We start from the raw sequence: 18507 nt of genomic DNA, 5'->3' as shown, positions 1-18507 counted from the left end.
TTTGAAAAGTTCAAAAACTTCAAGCAAATAAATAGCAATTTATTTTATTGTAACATAACTGTAACTTTATAATGTCTAGGTTTTATTACTTCGTAAATTGTACACAATTTCATTTTTTGTGATAAATCTAAAGTATATCTAGATTGTGACTGCATTACAAAGAAGTTCTAAAAATGAAAGGCAAGATTTATCAATAACAATTTTCTAGAACTATTATGCTAGGAACAAATAATGACTTAATTTAAAAAATGAGGCAATGTTTTAACCTCTTGATCTTGTAAGTGAACAGGTAGCAAAATCCTCACAAATTGCAATTTAGTGATGGACTCAGTAATCAGAAGGTGGAAAAGTAAGTAGCAATAATCTGAGTGAGCATAAAAGCTTTTCTCTAGATGAATTTGTTATAAGATACTTCTCAACTAAGGTGCATTTATCTAATGATATTGACCAAATTATATCTCTTGTTAATATGACAATCAGCAAAATAGCTTGTGAGTTTTTCCAGAATCTGAACGCTCCACTTGCTAAGTCACCAACAGCCATAACTAAAGGGGACAGAGAATCTGCATATAAGCACGGAGAAATGAAGAGCTCATGATAGAAACTTTGAAGAATGTTGTACTGTATGATCCATGTAGATTTAATATTAGATGCGGAGGCAATTAAAAAAATTCTGTGTTATAACACATTTGCACAATACTTTAAAATGACCTCAAACAAGCTTTGATGAGAGACAGTTGATTTTTTTTTGCAAAACAGATATTTTTAACTTTTTTTCTGAAACAAAACTTTTGATTTAAAATTGCTGAAATTATCAAAATGTTCTATTTTTGTATTCAGCACTTTTTTAGAAAATGTTACTTTTTATCAAAGTTCTTCTGATTTTGAATTTGTCAAAATTATAGGTTTTAATAAGAGCGTAGGTATCGGTATAGTTTAAAAATAATGGAAGTCAGTAAAAATAATTTTAAAAATACACAAAAAATGGAAAACTAGGTCCATTTGAATCTCTGGAAAAGTAAAACAATTTCAAGGTTTTTTATTTCCAACAAAAACTTTTCCATTTTTCACCAGTCCTAGTTACCACTGAAAGTAAAATGTTAAGTGCTCTTTATTAGAGCAAACAAAAATGACACCAAACACAGCATTTGTAGCTGTAAGAAAAATATTGATTTAAAACTGGAAAAATCATGCAAAATTATTTGCTGTGCTTAACAAAATACTCATGCTCTGTGACAATTTTTGAAATCTTGTAGAAACTTCAAAATAAACTACATTAAGTAAACATCAAAACATAGTATTCATAATTAATTTACCAGATACGCTGCATGTTTGTTTCATAATATGTTTATAGCAATATATTTTGCTCATAAGCTTGCTCTCAATAACCAGAAGAGTGAGAAAATAAGGGCAGGTCATTTACCCCAATGACCACCTCCATCCTGTTTCATGTGTAACTGCAGTTCATATATCAGGGATTCATTATACCAATGTGGAAGCCACAGTAATTTTGGGGCAGACCATGTCAACTATTCAAAAATATTAGTTTCCACTTGGGTCCTGAAGTTTGCAGTTGCTAGATCAATGTCTAAAATATGTACTCCAACAGCTCAACGCAAAGGAAGAGCACAAACCTAGTATTTATAGTTCTCTAATGATTGTTATAAAACCAGGTGCACATTACAGTTATTTCTAAGCCTCATTGTGTTGGCATATATACCAGTCAGAATTCTGAATGAAAAGTTTTCAAAAAATGACCATTCTAAAAGCCATATTTTGTGAAAAAAATATTGATTTTGATAAAATTTCATACCTTGTTTCAATCTTTTTAAGGGGGTGCTGATAAATATTTTGGCAACCACTTCAATAATGGTTTTGCTAAAAAGCAATTTTTAAATATTGGGAAAGGGAAACCATTACAAATTAAAAAATGGGCTCTTCAAAATTTACATAACTTTGAAATTTTCCATTAACATGAGTTCATTTTTGACCAGCTCTGCTGAAAGCATAACACAGTTTATAGTTTTCTATTTACAGGTCACATCACTAAAGAACATTATTATTGTGAGGAAAAAAATCTTAGAGACAAACACAGCCGTGCCCATCCTTTTCCTACTAAATGGCTATTTCTAGACTAGCCCTCAACTTTGAAGGGAGCATGGTAAGTAGGGTGTTGGAAGATTACTAATGAAGTGCTGCAGTGCATATGCAGCACTTGATTAAGCTAATTCTCCCCGATGGCAACTTCAAAGTGTTAACCTTTGAAGTGCCGGCTTGCGTGTAGCCGCGGCTTACCCATGAGTACTTCAAAGTAGATATGTGAGAAGAGTTGGAAGCAAGGTTTGTTGCAGGGATTGGTTTGTTACAGGTTTAGAGTGACTATGTTGTGGTCTTGCAGGTTCAGAGTTATTGTGTTGTGGTCTATAGTTGCTGGTGAGAATTTGTTTAAGGCTGGTAGGCTATCTGTAGATGAGGACAGGCCTGCCTCCCAAGGTCTGTGAGAGTGAAGGATCATTGTCCAGGATGTGTTGCAGATCACTGGTGATGCACTGGAGAGGCTTTAGCTGGGGCCTGTATGCAATGGCCAATGGTGTTCCCTTGTTTTCCTTGTGAGGCCCACCTTGTAGCAGGTAGCTTCTGGGTACATGTCTGGCCCTGTCAATCTTTCTTTTTAACGTCCTTAGGTGGGTATTATAGTTTGAGGAAAGCTTGGTAAAGGTCTTGTAGATGTTTGTCTCTGTCTGATGGATTAGAGCAAATGCAGTTGTATCTTAGTGCCTGGCTGTATACAATGGATCATGTAGTGTGCCCTGGATAGAAGCTGGAGGGGTGTAGATAAGCAAAGCAGTCCTTGGGTTTTCAATATAAGGTGGTATTTATGTGACCATCACTTATTTGCACAGTAGTGTCCAGGAAGTGTATCTCTTGTGTGGACTGGTCCAGGCTAAGGTTGATGGTGGAGTGGAAACTGTTGAAATCATGGTAGAACTCTTGAAGAACCTCCTTCCCATGGGTCCAGATAATGAAGATGTCATCAATGTAACACAAGTAGAAGACGGGCGCTAGGGGACAAGAATTGAGGAAGTGTTGTTCCAGGTCAGACATGAAAATGTTGGCATACTGTATATGGGCCATTTGTGTATGGGCCATGCGGGTGCCCATAGCAGTGCCACTGATTTGAAGGTATAAACTGTCCTCAAATCTGAAATAGTTGTGGATGAGGACAAAGTCATAATGCTCTGCCACCATTTGTGCCTCATTTGTGATACTTGTCACTGAAGTCAGTGATTGTAGTTTGCTGTTTAAGATTATATGTTTTACTCCTGTGACCTTAAGGTTCCCAACACATTGAAGCAACTCGGGCAGTAGCTATGTTAAGCAAATGTTTGCCTAGTAGGGAGACATAGTAAGAATAAGGAAACCTCCCCTTCACCCAGTGCTTGAGACCTTCACAAATGTAGGCAAGTTGTAGCAACAAAGACAAGTTTCAGTCAGGCTAGAAGTCCCTTTCCAAAATAAATACAGTTCTGAGTCATGCAGCACTCCTAACTCTGCTTTTGGAACATAAATGTAACCTACCTGGTCACCTTTGCTGGTCTTTCTTCCTCTTTCGCAAATGGCCTGCCATCACTGGGACCATGGAACCCCAAGTAACAAGTTTTTTGGGACAAGAGAAAATCCAACCAAAAGATACATATGAACTATATATTCAAATTTACATTCAATAAAATGAGCAAAACCCAATCAATCTGTCAGGTGTCTGGGCAACACCATAGCTTTAATTGTTTAGTTTATTGAGGTTCAGCCTTCTTAGTAACAAAGCAATTTCCCTCCCGTCTAAAATCCCACTCACAGTTCTACTTAGACTCAGTGATTATCAAGGGCAACTGTCCTATGCAGGCTCAAAAAATCTATGGGAAAGGACCAGATCATGATGCAATGTGCAACTACCTGGTCTAGTTGAGCGCCATCACTATGCCCTTTCTTATCTGAACAGCTCTGCCCTGTCACCTGTTAGACCTCACTGGGAAATCAGCTCTATGCTGCTACTGCTGATCTGGCCAGGCCTCGGTGTGAAGTTAACACTCTGCTAGAACCACCAGATCAGCCTCATTCCATTCAGTCCTTCTGACCCATTCTACACAGGCATCAGAATCGGTAGAAGGGGGAACTCAGAGTCCCCATCCCTTGGATCTGGGACAGACCCATACCCTCTCCTGTTTACCTTGAAAAATGAGACTCCACTGCCTGTAAAGTCAGAGTGACCCACTTTCTCCTAGGCATATCTCAAATAAGTCCTTTGCCCTTTCCTCCGTATATCTCACAATAACAAAAAAAGAAGAAGAAAAATCTAGAGCAACAAAATGGAGCATGTGGAACTATGGGTAAGCAACTTTATAATTCATGTAAATGAGGTTGGTCAAGGATAGGTTTTTTTTCTATAGAGGCAACCCTCTAAACCTTCTAGCTTACATTCCAAAATAAGCCACAATGATAAATTTATCTGTGACTTTCCCTAATCTATACAACAAAGATAAACGCCTAAGTAATGAAAAATTTCTATCCATATACCTCACAGTGGCATCAACCGTCCGCATTTCTGATGATAAACATGCCCTTTCATCCAGTTCTGATTCCTCGTGTCATAATGTATGTAATTATGGCACCTACAGACCCTAACTACTATCCAGACCCCATTGCGCTGAACAGAAACACGGAGTAAGAAACTGCCCCTCAGCCCAAGTTACAGTCTTATAGACAAGGTAAGGCAAGACAAAGAAAGGCAGAAAAAAGAAATATCTCCACTAATGCACAGAAATCAAGTGCTTTTTTTCCCACGCTTATACAGAAAATCTGTAATACAGAGTTGAACTCAGATCCCAGATGCTCAGTGCAGTGACTTAACCCAAAGATGACTCACCCACATGGACTCTTCAAAAGCAAAATTTCCTTAATTTCTCTGAGTCATGCAATGGTTAGGTGATGCAGATAAATAATGAAATACAAATTTATTAGATTTTGGATAAGAATATTAAAACCCTTATCAGTTCTGCAGTGGCAAGAGACACATGAATTAACTCGCCAACCTGCAACTGTATTTTCTAAAAATCTTCCTGTAATTTTTAAAAAATACCCACCGGCACTCTCTCTCCCACCGCCAGAAACGTCCATTTGTGTATTCACTTGCCTGTGTGTTATTGGGAGGTGCCCTTTAGGACCAAAGCTTAGTAAACTTCATGCTTTGTATCTGGCATCAAATTAATGGGTTAAACTGCGCAATCAGCCCACTACTGGTTAAAACATTTTCAAAGCAATATTCAGTTCACTTTCTTAGGCATTATTGCATTCTGTTAAATCTGTTCTAGTAAAATTCTGCAGTCTTTCTATAGTTCAGAACCATAAAGCATAATACTGATTTGTCATACTATAGTATTTACATTATATTTTCAAACATACATCAGTCATTTTTGGGACTGTACCTGCAAAATAGGCAAATTAAATATTATCCAAATCAAATAATATATTTTATATATTATCTGCCACTCAAATCTATTGTGTTGGAGAGACTTAAATAAGATCTATTTCAGGAATGAGAAAGTAGCAGAGAGATATTTTAAAAAAGCTCATTCATTCATTGTTCCAGCACTACAACCAGTTACTTGGCATTGATTTTAGGATTCTTTATTTTCAAAGTACACACCTCTAATGGAATCAGAGTTTAAGGCCAGAAACCATTAGTTCTCTGTCCTCATATATTGTAAGCAATTAATTTTCACTCAGGTATCCCTCTATTGAGCCCAATAGAATAGCTTGGTCTAAAATGTAAGTTGTGTTTGGATAAAGCATATCTCTCAAATAGGAATTAATCTTGAGCTGAAGACAGCTAGGCTGTGTCTATGCTTACAAAAACCTTTGAAACGGCCATGCTAAGGCCAATCAAAGAATACTAATGAGGTGCTGAAATGAATATTCAGCACCTCATTAGCATGGCACTAGCTGCGGCACTTTGAAAGCTTATCATTCCTATCAGGAATAAGGGTATTTCAATGTTGGCAGGGTCCTTTTGAAAAGGACCCTTGTGTAGACGAGCGAAGGGCAAGCAAACTGTGGCACTTTTGAAGTGCCATGGCCAGCAGCATGTTAATGAGGTGCTGAATATTCATTTCAGTGCCTCCTTGGTATTCTTCAATTTGGCCATCAGCATGGCCATTTCGAAGGTTTTTGTAAGTGTAGATGTAGCCCAAGAGGTATAAAATCCACCAGTTCTCTTGCTAGTTTGTTTCCAATGGTTCGTTTTCTTCACTGCTAAACATATACAACTAATTGCCCATTTAAGTTTGTCTGGCTTCAGCTTCCCCCCATTAGAGCATATTATACTTTGCCAGTCTAGATTATAGAAGGCCTATAGCCTCTGCCATTTTCTGTCCTTTAATGTATTGATAGATTCCGAGCTTAAAAGGCCCAAATCATCTGCAATCATCTAGTCTGATATCCTTACACAAAAGCCATTGAACTGCCGCACAATATTTCCTAGAACATATTTTTTAAAAAATGCAATATGTACTATCAAGTAACCTCTCACTCTTCATTTTAATAAACTAAACTACTGAGTAATTTAAGCATTGTAAAGCATTTTACCACTCCTCAGATCATTTTTGTACCCCTCTTCTATACCTTCTCCCCTTTTGCAATATTCATATTAAAATGTGTACCTCATAACTAGACACAGTATTCCTGTAACAGTCTCACCGGTGCTATACTTGTAGGTACAATCACCTCTCTTCTCTTCAGCTATGTCTACACTATCCCAGAAGATCACCCCACTCAAGGACACATAAAATTGACCTATCAGGGGTTGGCATTGATATGCCAGAAGTAATGGAGTAAGGAGGTCGATGGGAGAAACTCTTCTGTTGACCTTCTTCAGTGAGGACAGCCAAGTAAGTTGATTGCAGATATGTTGATTCTAGCTACGCAATTGCCCTTTTGCTAGAATTGTGTATCTGCAATTGACTTTCTTTCCCTGGTGTCCACTCCTGGGAGCTCCTGTTGAGTTATTTGCTCATTATGACCCCTGACTTAGACTGAGTCTACCATATAAGATGAATTTGAATTTAAGGCAGTTAGTTAGATATTACCATGATACTATCTTCACTGTAAATAACATTAGCTTGATTTAGGGAGCACTAATATTGATATAACAATATTGTTGGTACCTGATGGGTGTAGCATGAAACTCGAATTCAGAAGTTTGATTAAAGGCCAGAGTGGAAGCGCCATGTCTTAAAATTGAACTTATTAGCCTCCAGAGGTGTCCCATATGTAACCCACAATGGCCCTCTCTTCTCTGCTCTGGCCACTGCTCTCCAGTAATAGAAAGACTGTGAATTTCAAATCAGGACCAGGAAGCCTGTGACTGTGGGCTCATGTCTGTGTGACATCCTGAGAAATGTCTTTCTTTCTTTGTTATTAGCAGTGTGAGCGCAGCTACCCATTAAAAATATCTTCTGCACGGAGTTTGTGGTTCTGTCTCTACACTTGCTATTTTTTTCTGTGCTGCCCGGCACCAGCAGCTGCCCCACTAAACCACATGGCAGCAAGACTGTTCTGGTGGTCATGCTTGCTCAGTGGTTTACATTTGTGCATGAACCCCCTTCGTTCCCCCACAGGTGCCACACAAACAGGGTCTTTCCCGCACTCACGTGGGTAGCCCCCTACCCAATAAAGACATGTGTCTGTTATTCAGCGCTGACCATGATGCCATGCAGCACCATAAACTGGCTTGTGTGCAATTACGGCTGCAAGGGCAGAAAAGATTTTTGGGGGCTTGCTGACACTGCGGGGAAATCTTCCCTGGCGGCTAAGATATTAGGGTGGCACTATTTCAACTTTCCCCCCATCAAAAATATTTTGGGGCCTTTGCCACCGCGAGAAAGTCTCCCCTGGTGGCTAAGATACTCAGGGGGACTACTTCAATGAGCCCCCCGCTGAAACCATCCCAAGCTCTTTCGAAAGGAGAATATACAAATGAGGTGCCAGATGTGTAAATCACTGCATTATTTCCATTTTCAGTTTCCTTAATTTGCCTGCCACTTTCAAAAGAGGAATGCAAGTGTAGACAGAGCTAATAGACCCTATTTCAAAATAGAGCCATTGGACTATGGCTTATTTCAAAATAGGTTCTATTCCCTGTCTACCCAGTCCTTATTTTGAAATATCTATTTTGAAATATGTATTATTTCTCCTGGAATAAGGGTTATCTATTTTGAAATAAGCCAGCCACTATTTCAAAATAAATAGTGGTTGCATTGTTTAGCTGATAGAAAATATATTTTGAAATAAAAACTATTATTTTAAATAACTTTGCTGTTTAGACTTATCCTTATCTCTAAGCGCCTCTATTCTGTGGGTGTGACCACCAGTCCTAGTTCCTAATGGTATAACTTAATAGTTAGCTGTACTGAAACATATTTTATATGAATATGCCCAGTTTAGCAAGCAACTCAAAACACTCCATATGACTGCTCTCCTCATTATTAGCAATCTGCCAATCAATGTGTCATACACAAATTTTATATGTATTTTCATCTCCTTGATGAAAATGTTGAATAGCATTCAGCTGAGTACTGATCCCCATGGAATGCCACTAAGAAACACCTCCAATTCAATGATGATTTAGTTTTTGAGATCTGTCAGTCACTGAGTTCTTTAGCTATGTAACAAATGCTCTATCAGTATTGTATAATGCTTATTTTTAACCAGAATGTCATTCAGTACTAAATTAAACAACTTTCAAAAAATTGCACCTATTCCATTGACCAAATTTGTGATCTAATCAAAAATTAAGTCAGATTTTACATTACTATTTTCCATATAACAGTGTTGACTGGCACAAATTATGTTCCAAGTTTTAACTGTCTATCAACTGAACCCTGTATTAATTTTTCCATTATTTTGCCCGGGATTGAAATCTGGTTAACCAGCCCATAGGAATTCAGGTCATTCAGCTTGCCCTTTTCAACTATTGTCAGAAGATTATCAGTCTTTCAATTTCCTGGAATTTTCCAGATTTATGCATAAATTAACAGCAGCAGACCAGAGATGTCCACACCCCACTCTTTTAGTACTTTTGGATGCAAGTTTTCTCATCCTGATTTTAAAATATTTATTTCTAGCAGATTTCATCTAACATCCTCCCCAGTTACTAATGGACTCAAAATGCATCATCGTCCTCATCATTATCATCATAAGATACAAGTGCATCATCTTGCTCTTTTCCCAATACAGTACCAACATATTTATTGAACTCAGTCGCTTCGGTATCATCAACATTTTTATCATCTCCATATAATAATAGGCCTACATCATTGTTAGGAATTCTCTTGTTGCTAATAATCTTTATTGTCCTAAGACCTTCCAGCTATAGATTTTTTCCTCATGTCTTTAGTGTCCCTTCTAAATTTTCTACCCTTCATAACTTATGGTATGTGGCAATTCTATTCCATTTGTTTATATTTATATCTGCTATATACTCCTTTTTGTTTCTCATAGCACTTTCAACTTCACAAAGATAGGCTTTTAGAGAAAGTTGTCCTCTTTCCTGATTGTGGAACTCTGGCTTTTCGGCCAGCTAATAAATTATTTTGTAGGAATTCCTGATTTTCATTCACATTTTAGTGTCTAAATGGTTCCTTCCTAATCAATTTCACTCATAACTTCTTTTAGTTTTGCAAAAATTAGCCTGTTTGAAGCACCACATATAGGCTATGTCTACACTAGTGACAGTTTCTGAAAAAGCTGGGCTCTTTAGAAAAATCCCATGGAGCGTCTGCACACAAAAATCGTGCTTTCAATATTAAATCAGAAGAACAGGCACTTTTTCCAGTGGCTCTCTTCAGCTCCCAGTTGAGGAAGAGTGCCTCCTGCCAAAAGATTCTTTCATGAAAAAACACGTGTACACACTCTGGTGGCCTTTTATTTCAACAAAGCAGTCCTCCATGGCACCGGCCAGCTGGAGCCAGGAAATGCCCTGGGCAGCGCAATCAGAGTGCCATGCTCCCTACCTCCAGCCACTTTTAAAAGTGCAGGTAGCCATGAAAATCCCATGGCAGGAAGCTGAGAAAGTGGCAGCAGCAAGGAGATGAGCTGCTTACCTCACACCCTTGCATCCACAAGCAAACTATGACTGACAGTCAGCAGCCCTGTGACCCACATGGACCCTCCAGAGGACCAGCTAAGGGGTACCAGGACTCTTCCTGGGCCACCAAATGCAGGGTCCCATTCTGGATTGAGCTTGAGCTCCAGGACCTCCTGGGCCTCTGGCAAGATGACACTGTCTTGAGGGAGACCACAGACAAGAGGTGGAATGCCCCTGCCTATGCCTGGCTTACTACCAGTTTGATGGCCCCTAGACACCCCACCAGGACACAGCATTGGGTCTTTTCCAAACTGAAGGAGCTGTGGCAGGGGTTCATCAGGGCCAGGGACACAGGCGGAGATATGTGGCAGAGCCCTTCACATTCCACTTTTACAAGGATCTCCACAGCCTCCTTAGAGGCAAGAAGGGCCCCCCTCTGCACCCTCCTCAACATGGTGGCAGAGGTGTCCCTGCATTGCTGAAGCCGGACTCTGAGGTGAAGGAGGAGCATCTGGGCCTGTTGAGCTAGACCACCTTGCTGGAGCCAGAAGTGGAGTTGCCTTCAGACCCAGAGTCCAGAGATGGGACACTTGTGATTGCCATAGCCTCAGCCAGGCCACACTGAGAAGGGTAACCCTGGACTTGTTCAAGGGTCCTCCAGTATGTACCCCATACGTTGTGCACCCTGGAGCAAGGGGGCACCTGCATCTGCCAGGGCTGGAAGTGGGCCAGCCACATGGCCACTAGCCCCATCCCAGGCACACCTTGAAAGGCTACAGCTCCCACCTTATGGACATGGCTGTAGGTGACAGTCTGCACCCACTTCCACAGATAGCTCAGTGGGCCTCATGCATGGGCAGGGGGTTGGGGGGAGGCCCAGACTGTGCCCAGAGCAGGCCCCACCCATGAAGAGATCCTTCAGTGCCTGGGATCCCCCAGGGCACTGGGGTATTGGTATGGGGGGTGGGGGAGCTGCTGCTCTTGGGGGATTGGTGGCATGGATCTCAAGGCTGTGGTGAAGGACTGACTTACTGTCTCTGTCCCCACTTCGCTGTCTGTGAGCCAAAGGAGCCCCACCACACCACCCAGGTCCTGGAGCTGGGAAGTCCAGGAGCAGCAGAAGAGAGAGCTGGGGCACAACCACCACCAGCTCCCAGGCAGACCCATGCCTGGAGTGCCTGTCAGTGAGCCCAGGGTGATGCCTCTGTTTACATGGCCACCCTCAGGCATCAAAATGAGCTGGCGGAGCAGTGGCTACAGATGGGGGAGGCAGAGCTGGTGTGGAAATAGGAGGCTTGGGCCAAGCTCATGTCCTACCGGGGACAATCACCACCATCTTCAGGAAGCTGTTGGCCCAGCCACCCACCCCGTTGCCTCACTGCCCCTGCTGCCCTGATGCTCCCCCACCTCCTCTGCTGCTCCTGCTGCCCTGCTCCTGCTTGAACTCCTCCTATACTTCATGATGGAATTCGCCTGCTGGTTGATGGCCATGGTGGGCACCAACATGCCAGCTACCCTGGACCCCATACCCTGCATCCCCACCATCCTGCTCCCCAGTTCCCCTTCTCCTCCCAATCACAAAGCTTCAGCTTGCTGCACCCCTCCCACGGCCATACCTCTCCATGATCCCAGCCCCATCACAGCCCCAACAGAGACCCCAAATCTGGGGTGGAATGGGAACCCACAGCCACTATGGCTCATGGCCCCCTACCCCTTCTGTGGACTAATACTCCCACCCCCTGTCCCAAGCTGCCCCCCAATGTATGTAGTTACCATCATTCCACAATATAAATGGTTATTAGCAGAATTTTTCTTTTGTACAAGTTTCTTTATGTTAAACAGTTTATTTTCTCACCACCCCCATGTCCCTTGCTATTGGGGAGCGGCCTGTGAGAGGTGAGTGGGAGAGGTCATGGTGGGGACTGGGTAGAGCTGTGGACCTGAAATCCCTTCTGGGGGTGCTCTGGGGCAGGTCCCTGGAGCTGACAGGCAAAGTTCTCCCAGAGGGCCTCCTGGATCCGCACCCCGTCACAGTGGTCAACAGAGAGCTGCCCGGAGCATCTACAGCTCGGTCTACACTACAGAGTTCTGTCAACAGAAATAGTGTAAATGCTCTGGAGGGTCATCTGTTGACAGAGATAGCTTCTGGTTCACTGCTCTGCCTTCTTTGCAGAGCTTCCAGTTGGCTGCTCTTCCGACAGAGGGCTGGGCAGTCTGGCTGCTCTGTGTTGACAGAGGGCATTGACAGAGGAGCCTGTATGAGGTGTGGACGTGTTCTATAGACAGAGGTTCTGTCTGGAAATATCTGTTAACAGTGACTTCTGCTGACAGAACTCTGTAATGTAGACACAGCTTATACTATTTTTTTGTCGATAGAATCTGTCAACAGAGGCACTGTGCCTCATACAGTCAAGACAGAACTCTGCTGGGAAAACTGCTGTGTTCTGTTGAGAGATGCTCAACAGAACACATTTGTAGTGGAGATGCTCCCTAGTTTTGTCAAAAGAAGGCCTCTTCTGTCAACAGAACTCTATAGTGTAGACCCAGCTAGAATGTCTAGACTGGGTTTCTGTTGAGTTTCTGGGTTTCTTGGGGAATGGCAAAATGCCATCAACAAAAGTGCTGCATTCTGTAGACTTAATGTCAATAGAATGCCTTGGTAATCGGGACACTCCAGGCGTTTTGTCAACAAAATGCCAGTTTTGTCTCCAAAACCTGTAGTGTAGATGTCACCTTAGACTCTTGTAGCAAGCATTTTGCATATACTATATGACTATGTGCAAAAAGTGCACACGGACTGCTAAGAATTCGAACTTGAAAATTTAAGAAAATGTTGGATTATCCTATTGGCCAGAGGAAACATGACTTATAAAAGACAAAATCTTGTTTTTCTTTGCTGTAATACCAAAAAAGTCTGTAACTCTGAGGTATATTAGAAATCAATTTTGGGCTTCTCCTGATAGCTTGAAACCCCAAAGATACATCAGCCCATTTGTAATTCAGTTCAGCTATGTTTAAGATTTTCTGGTAGAGCACATACAGCCTTTGTTAATGAAGAAAAACGCAAGAAATACTGAACAGACCTAAACTGAGTAACTGCAGACAGTCTTCACCAGGACTCCACCCTTTTGTCTCTGGGCAAGGGTGCCATCTTCTGGGCACCTGTCCTAGGTTTGGAGGAGCAATAGAGATATACTAAAAGCTTGTGTGAGTTCTTCCGGAAGATACAGATTAAAGATTTTACAGTGCCTCCACCTCAGGAAACAGTATGTAAATGGTAAGTGCAGACTTGTGTCCCCTCAGGACACATTAACAGGAAACCCAAAGTAACCTAATTTCATTAATGCTTACAAAGTATGGAATCAATAAAATTGAATAGTTAAAACATAGGAGGTGGTTTTATTTAAACTAAAAATGGAAAAAGAAAGGTGAAAATAAGAAATTACAGAAATAAACTGGATGAACGTGACATGCATTCAACTACAATCCTTGCATAAAATGCATTTGCCTCCAATCAGCAGCAAATGGTAACACCACCTAATAATTCAGAGAACTTCACTTTATTACTAAGCCGCAACTAAGGAAGGATGGAAGGACCTTTAGGAGTAAAAGGGTTAAATGGTCAGCTGTTCATTGTGTCCAATCTACATGATTAATCTGGCTGCGACTTGCCCTAATAAGGATGTTCCTGAGTTTGCAGTTGTTGGGGCAAATGGGGCCTAAAATGGGGACAGTTGTATTCTGCATCAGAGCACACTGCAGACTTACTGTATCTAATTATCTCCCAACAGGAGTCACCAAAACCTAGGGAGGGTTTCATAACTTGGAGCAGAAGCAGGACACCCAAAGACCTGAACATATTGAATTTATAAAAACGTTTTTTCTGTAGATAGTGAAAAGTATATTAAGGTAAAAAATATATAATCCCCACTCTATGCTGAAATATGTCACTGTCCTATTACAATCTCTATCTCCCTGTTTAAAGTCTTCCAGTAGGCAGAATCCTGGTTTCTAATCTGACTGAGTCACTGACTCAGTCTGTGACCTTGAGCTAATCACTTGACCTTCTTGTGAATCAGTCAAGCCAGCTGGAAAATTGGGGGAAAAAAATACCATCAGCACACTGAAAATCAGTTGTTGTACCTAAGATTAGTTTTTCTTGAGAAAATAAACTACAGAGAAGAAAATAAATTATTTATCCTGAACTCTGGATTAGATGGCCAAACAAATAATTCAGTGAGAACAACAAGAAGTCCTGTGGCACCTTATAGACTAACAGATAATAATAATAATAATAATTCTTCAGTGTTCATTCTGCAATGTATGATACTTGCCATATAAATACCATGAAACTACAGAGAACTGACTATGTAATTAAATTGTCTGTTGTAACCTTGTAAGAAATAGTCACATAATACATTGCCTTATATTCAAAAGAGTGGTGCGTCAATTACTTTTTAACTTTTCCTCAGTGTTTGAGACGTCAGCACTGAAGATTGAAGTGAAAGTTCATAGATTTAAAGAAACAGATTATAAAGGCAGGAGGGACAACTCTGATCATGTGTTCTGACCTCTTGCATAACACAGATCATTGAACTTGCCCCAGTTAATTGCTGTTTGAACTGGAGTATGTCTCTCAGAAAATCATCCAATTTTGACTTTAAAATTGCCAGTGATGGAGACTCCATCACACCCTGTGGTGAGGTACGCCAATAATTAATTATCTTTATTGTTACACATTTGTGCTTTACTTCCATTCTCAATTTGTCTAGCTCCGATTTCCAGGCAATGGATCTTGTTATACCTTGTGTGCAACTTATGCATTGGAAATTTAAGAAAAGGTTAAATTTGACAAATGGTATTTATCCTAATCTATAGGCACTGAGACTAGAAAAATCTTTGTAGTCTATTGATGTAATATTGATTTAATATCCAGTCTGTGGACACTTGATGCAATATTGTTTTATTAATAATTTTGTCCTTTTCCCTTTGTGAAAAGTTTATTCCCTCTCTTCTGTTCTTATTAGAGATGGAATCATTTGGGCTATGTCTACACTAGAGGATTTTTTTCAATAAAACTGGTGTTTTGTTGACAAAACTCATGGAGCTTCCACACTACAATTGCAATCTGTGGGCCTACTGTCAACGGAACTTGGCAGTTTTGTTGACAGCCCTCTGCCTCTCCCCCAATAGACAGAACATCTTTCTCAACAGCATCTGTCAACAAAAAAGCCATGTGGACTCTCCAGGGGCCCCTATGTTAACAGACAGGGCTTCTGGGTCAGCAGGCAGCCCTGTCTACTGTGCTTCTGGGTCACTGACCAGCCCTGACTGCTGTGGTTCCAGCTGGCCATTCTGGAGAGAAGGTTGGGCAGTCCAGTCGCTTTGTGTTAACAGAGCGGATCACTTTTTCGATCTGCTTTTGTGTGTAGATACACTCTGGCCACAGAAGTTGCATTGGAAGATCTCTTCCAATTGTGACTTCCATCAACAGATCACTGTAGTGTAGATGTAACCTTATATTATAACTACAGAGAAGGAAACCTAACGTGTTTCTATTACATTGTGTCTGTGAATCGTTAAGTGTGGTCAAGAGGATAAATTTATGAATAATAATAACTAGGGCTATCAAATGATTAATATTGAATTACAATTAATTTTCCCATTAAATAATCTCATTTATTTAAATATGCTTGATGTTTTCTGCATTTTCAAATATATTGATTTCAGTTACAACACAGAATACAATATTTGCAATGTGAAATCAAAAGAAATAGTATTTTAAATTCCTCATTACAAGTACTGAAGTGCAATATCTTTATCATGAAAATGGAACTTACAAAGGCAGAATTGGTAGAAAAAATATTCAAAAATTAAACAGTATAAAACTTTAGAGCATGCAAGTCCACTCAGTCCTACTTCTTATTCTGCCAGTTGCTCAGACAAGTTGGTTTACATTTGCAGGCAATAATGTTACCTACTTCTTATTTACAATGTCACCTGAAAGTAAGAACAGACATTCACATGGTACTGATATAGCCAGCATCACAAGATATTTATGTGATAAATGTGCTAAAGATTAATATATCCCTTCATGCTTCAACCACCATTCAAGAAGACATGTATCCATGATGTTAATGGGTTCTGCTCATTAATCATCAAAAGTAGAATGGCTCAATACGTGTTCAATTTCATCATATGAATAAGATGTCACCAGCAGCAGGTTAATTTTCTTTTTTGAAAAAAAAAAGGAGTCCAGTAGCACTTCAAAGACTAACAAAATAATTTATTAGGTGATGAGCTTTCATGGGACAGACCCACTGCTTCAGATCATAGCCATACCAGAAGATACTCAATATTTCAGGCACAGAGAACCAAAAATAATAATCAAGGTGGACAAATCAGAAAATTATTATCAAGGTGAGCAAATCAGAGAGCAGAGGTACAGAAGGAGCGTGGGGGGGAAGTCAAGAATTAGATAAAGCAAAGTATGTAAAAGAGCCCCTACAATGAGTTAGAAAATTACCATCCTGGTTCAAACCACATATTGCTGTATGGAATTTGAATGCAAAAGAGGGTTCAGAGCCTCTCTCTCCAAACGGCTGTGAAAGTTCCTTTTCAGTAAAACACAGGCTTTCTCTTTTGAGTGATTCACATTCTGTAGTTTCCACATCATTATGTTTGCCTGTTAAAAGTTCTGAAAGCATGTTTCTCATCTTGTCCCGCTCCGATTTTGAGAGGAACATCAGATTCTTTAACCCCGGGTTGAATACTCTAGATAGCTCAACAAATCTTACATTAATACTTTCTTTGCATTTTGTCAAATCTGCTATGAAAGTGTTCTTAAAATAAACAATATGTGCTGAGACATTTTCCAAGATGGCTATAACATGAAATATATGGCAGAACAGAACAGGAGACATACAATTCTCCTTGAAAGAATTCAGTCACAACTTTAATTAATACATTATTTTTAGTTAGCATCCGCATGTAAGCTGATTTTCTGGAATGGAGTTGGAAGCATAAAAGTGCATACCAATTATTAGAATATCTGGCATGTAGTTACCTAGCAATGCTGGCTACAGAAGGGCCATGTAAACAATTTTTCTTGTTTTCAGGCAACACTGTAAATAAGAAATAGAGAAATCCCAGAAATGTAAACAAACTTCTTTATTGTATTGATTGGCTGAAAAACAAGTAGGACTGATTAGACTTGTAGGCCCTAAGGCTGCATCTACTACACTAGAGAGTTTTGTTGAAAAAACTTGCAGAGTGTCCACATTAAACTTGTGTTCTGTCAACAGTAACTTGATAGAAACAGCACTTTTGTCAGCAGACTTCTGTCCACAAAGCACTCTGAGACTGCACTGCCCTCTGGTGCCAAAAAGCGGAATGGCAGCTCTGCAAAGAGGGCTCTCCGGCAACTGGAAGCCCTCTCTGTCGACAGATGTGTCTACACAGTCCTTTTATTGACAATACTATGACGGTGGATGGTTATACCTCAAATTTTTGAGGGATAATACTGTTCAGAAAAATGCAGAGTTCTTTTAAGACTTTGTCGACAGAATGTTTTAATTGTGTGGACACTCCCTGGCTGTGTTTACACTAGTCCAACACTTTGAAATGGCCATGCAAATGGCCATTTCGAAGTTTACTAATGAAGCACTGAAATACATATTTAGCGCCTCATTAGAATGACGGCAGCCACGGCACTTCGAAATTGATGTGACTTGCCGCCGCGCGGCTCTTCCAGATGGGGCTCCTTTTTGAAAGGACCCCAGCAACTTCGAAATCCCCTTATTCCTAACAGCAGATAGGAATAAGGGGATTTCGAACTTGGTGGGTTCCTTTCGAAAAGGAGCCCCATCTGGACGAGCTGCGCGGCTGCAAGCTGTGTCAATTTCGAAGTGCTGAGGTTGCCGGCATTCTAATAAGGCGCTGAATATGTATTTCAGCGCTTCATTAATAAACTTCGAAATGGCCATCTGCATGGCCATTTCGAAGTTTTGGGCTAGTGTAGACACAGCCCCTGAGGTACGTCAACAGAATGCACCTTCTGTCGACAAACTGGCTACATCTACATTGAGAAGCTATGTCGAAGTAGGCTCTTTCAAAGTAAGGACATTGAAATAGGCCACTTTGACTCGTATCCTCCACACATCCTCCAGGGCTGGTGCCGTCAATGTACAACATTGAAGTAGCAATGGGGAACGTCAAAAGGGACCACCCTGGAAGGAAAAGCAGAGTGTCCACACACACACGAGCACACCCTTTGAAATAAGCAGCCAACAAAGCCTATGGGTAGGATCACAGGGCAGACTAGGGAGGATGGGGAGGTATGGCTGAGGCGGGTCCTCGGTCTGATCATT

Source organism: Carettochelys insculpta, chromosome 3 (genome assembly GCF_033958435.1).
Source record: "Carettochelys insculpta isolate YL-2023 chromosome 3, ASM3395843v1, whole genome shotgun sequence".
NCBI classification, from domain to species: domain Eukaryota; kingdom Metazoa; phylum Chordata; order Testudines; family Carettochelyidae; genus Carettochelys; species Carettochelys insculpta.
Note: the sequence above shows the minus strand (reverse complement) of the source record.